The following is a 4,375-nucleotide window of genomic DNA, read 5'->3' as shown; positions in this document are numbered from 1 at the left end:
CTATAAAAAAAGATTAGAGATTTTTGTATGTACTATAAAAAAAGAATAGAGATTTTTGTATGTACTATAAAAAAAGATTAGAGATTTTTGTATGTACTATAAAAAAGAATAGAGATTTTTGTATGTACTATAAAAAAAGAATAGAGATTTTTGTTTGTACTATAAAAAAGATTAGAGATTTTTGTATGTACTATAAAAAAGATTAGAGATTTTTGTATGTACTATAAAAAAAGATTAGAGATTTTTGTATGTACTATAAAAAAAGATTAGAGATTTTTGTATGTACTATAAAAAAGATTAGAGATTTTTGTATGTACTATAAAAAAGATTAGAGATTTTTGTATGTACTATAAAAAAAGATTAGAGATTTTTGTATGTACTATAAAAAAGATTAGAGATTTTTGTATGTACTATAAAAAAAGATTAGAGATTTTTGTATGTACTATAAAAAAGAATAGAGATTTTTGTATGTACTATAAAAAAGATTAGAGATTTTTGTATGTACTATAAAAAAAGATTAGAGATTTTTGTATGTACTATAAAAAAAGATTAGAGATTTTTGTATGTACTATAAAAAAAGATTAGAGATTTTTGTATGTACTATAAAAAAAGATTAGAGATTTTTGTATGTACTATAAAAAAAGATTAGAGATTTTTGTATGTACTATAAAAAAAGAATAGAGATTTTTGTATGTACTATAAAAACAGATTAGAGATTTTTGTATGTACTATAAAAAAGATTAGAGATTTTTGTATGTACTATAAAAAAAGATTAGAGATTTTTGTATGTACTATAAAAAAAAATTAGAGATTTTTGTATGTACTATAAAAAAAGATTAGAGATTTTTGTATGTACTATAAAAAAGATTAGAGATTTTTGTATGTACTATAAAAAAGATTAGAGATTTTTGTATGTACTATAAAAAAAGATTAGAGATTTTTGTATGTACTATAAAAAAGAATAGAGATTTTTGTATGTACTATAAAAACAGATTAGAGATTTTTGTATGTACTATAAAAAAAGATTAGAGATTTTTGTATGTACTTTAAAAAAAGATTAGAGATTTTTGTATGTACTATAAAAAAAAATTAGAGATTTTTGTATGTACTATGAAAAAAGATTAGAGATGTTTGTATGTACTATAAAAAAAGATTAGAGATTTTTGTATGTACTATAAAAAAGATTAGAGATGTTTGTATGTACTATAAAAAAAGATTAGAGATTTTTGTATGTACTATAAAAAAGATTAGAGATTTTTGTATGTACTATAAAAAAGATTAGAGATTTTTGTATGTACTATAAAAAAAGATTAGAGATTTTTGTATGTACTATAAAAAAAGATTAGAGATTTTTGTATGTACTATAAAAAAAGATTAGAGATTTTTGTATGTACTATAAAAAAAGAATAGAGATTTTTGTATGTACTATAAAAAAGATTAGAGATTTTTGTATGTACTATAAAAAAGATTAGAGATTTTTGTATGTACTATAAAAAAGATTAGAGATTTTTGTATGTACTATAAAAAAGATTAGAGATTTTTGTATGTACTATAAAAAAAGAATAGAGATTTTTGTATGTACTATAAAAAAAGAATAGAGATTTTTGTATGTACTATAAAAAAAGAATAGAGATTTTTGTATGTACTATAAAAAAAAGAATAGAGATTTTTGTATGTACTATAAAAAAAGATTAGAGATTTTTGTATGTACTATAAAAAAAGATTAGAGATTTTTGTATGTACTATAAAAAAAGATTAGAGATTTTTGTATGTACTATAAAAAAAGATTAGAGATTTTTGTATGTACTATAAACAAAGAATAGAGATTTTTGTATGTACCATAAAAAAAGAATAGAGATTTTTGTATGTACTATAAAAAAAGATTAGAGATTTTTGTATGTACTATAAAATAAGAATAGAGATTTTTGTATGTACTATAAAAAAAGATTAGAGATTTTTGTATGTACTATAAAAAAAGATTAGAGATTTTTTGTATGTACTATAAAAAAAGAATAGAGATTTTTGTATGTACTATAAAAAAAGAATAGAGATTTTTGTATGTACTATAAAAAAGAATAGAGATTTTTGTATGTACTATAAAAAAAGATTAGAGATTTTTGTATGTACTATAAAAAAGATTAGAGATTTTTGTATGTACTATAAAAAAAGAATAGAGATTTTTGTATGTACTATAAAAAAAGAATAGAGATTTTTGTATGTACTATAAAAAAAGATTAGAGATTTTTGTATGTACTATAAAAAAGATTAGAGATTTTTGTATGTACTATAAAAAAAGATTAGAGATTTTTGTATGTACTATAAAAAAGATTAGAGATTTTTGTATGTACTATAAAAAAAGAATAGAGATTTTTGTATGTACTATAAAAAAAGAATAGAGATTTTTGTATGTACTATAAAAAAAGAATAGAGATTTTTGTATGTACTATAAAAAAAGATTAGAGATTTTTGTATGTACTATAAAAAAGATTAGAGATTTTTGTATGTACTATAAAAAAAGAATAGAGATTTTTGTATGTACTATAAAAAAAGATTAGAGATTTTTGTATGTACTATAAAAAAAGATTAGAGATTTTTGTATGTACTATAAAAAAGAATAGAGATTTTTGTATGTACTATAAAAAAAGATTAGAGATTTTTGTATGTACTATAAAAAAGAATAGAGATTTTTGTATGTACTATAAAAAAAGATTAGAGATTTTTGTATGTACTATAAAAAAAGATTAGAGATTTTTGTATGTACTATAAAAAAAGATTAGAGATTTTTGTATGTACTATAAAAAAGAATAGAGATTTTTGTATGTACTATAAAAAAAGATTAGAGATTTTTGTATGTACTATAAAAAAAGATTAGAGATTTTTGTATGTACTATAAAAAAAGATTAGAGATTTTTGTATGTACTATAAAAAAGATTAGAGATTTTTGTATGTACTATAAAAAAAGAATAGAGATTTTTGTATGTACTATAAAAAAAGATTAGAGATTTTTGTATGTACTATAAAAAAAGATTAGAGATTTTTGTATGTACTATAAAAAAAGAATAGAGATTTTTGTATGTACTATAAAAAAGATTAGAGATTTTTGTATGTACTATAAAAAAAGAATAGAGATTTTTGTATGTACTATAAAAAAAGATTAGAGATTTTTGTATGTACTATAAAAAAAGAATAGAGATTTTTGTATGTACTATAAAAAAAGATTAGAGATTTTTGTATGTACTATAAAAAAAGAATAGAGATTTTTGTATGTACTATAAAAAAAGATTAGAGATTTTTGTATGTACTATAAAAAAAGAATAGAGATTTTTGTATGTACTATAAAAAAAGATTAGAGATTTTTGTATGTACTATAAAAAAAGAATAGAGATTTTTGTATGTACTATAAAAATGATTAGAGATTTTTGTATGTACTATAAAAAAAGATTAGAGATTTTTGTATGTACTATAAAAAAAGATTAGAGATTTTTGTATGTACTATAAAAAAAGATTAGAGATTTTTGTATGTACTATAAAAACAGAATAGAGATTTTTGTATGTACTATAAAAAAAGATTAGAGATGTTTGTATGTACTATAAAAAAAGAATAGAGATTTTTGTATGTACTATAAAAAAAGATTAGAGATTTTTGTATGTACTATAAAAAAAGAATAGAGATTTTTGTATGTACTATAAAAAAAGATTAGAGATTTTTGTATGTACTATAAAAAAAGATTAGAGATTTTTGTATGTACTATAAAAAAAGATTAGAGATTTTTGTATGTACTATAAAAAAAGATTAGAGATTTTTGTATGTACTATAAAAAAAGATTAGAGATTTTTGTATGTACTATAAAAAAGATTAGAGATTTTTGTATGTACTATAAAAAAAGATTAGAGATTTTTGTATGTACTATAAAAAAAGATTAGAGATTTTTGTATGTACTATAAAAAAAGATTAGAGATTTTTTTATGTACTATAAAAAAGAATAGAGATTTTTGTATGTACTATAAAAAAAGAATAGAGATTTTTGTATGTACTATAAAAAAAGAATAGAGATTTTTGTATGTACTATAAAAAAAGAATAGAGATTTTTGTATGTACTATAAAAAAAGATTAGAGATTTTTGTATGTACTATAAAAAAAGATTAGAGATTTTTGTATGTACTATAAAAAAAGATTAGAGATTTTTGTATGTACTATAAAAAAAGATTAGAGATTTTTGTATGTACTATAAACAAAGAATAGAGATTTTTGTATGTACCATAAAAAAAGAATAGAGATTTTTGTATGTACTATAAAAAAAGATTAGAGATTTTTGTATGTACTATAAAAAAAGAATAGAGATTTTTGTATGTACTATAAAAAAAGATTAGAGAT

This window comes from Euprymna scolopes, chromosome 29 (genome assembly GCF_053919585.1).
Source record: "Euprymna scolopes isolate OS-2025 chromosome 29, ASM5391958v1, whole genome shotgun sequence".
NCBI classification, from domain to species: Eukaryota; Metazoa; Mollusca; class Cephalopoda; order Sepiida; family Sepiolidae; genus Euprymna; species Euprymna scolopes.
This window is presented reverse-complemented; position numbering follows the sequence as displayed.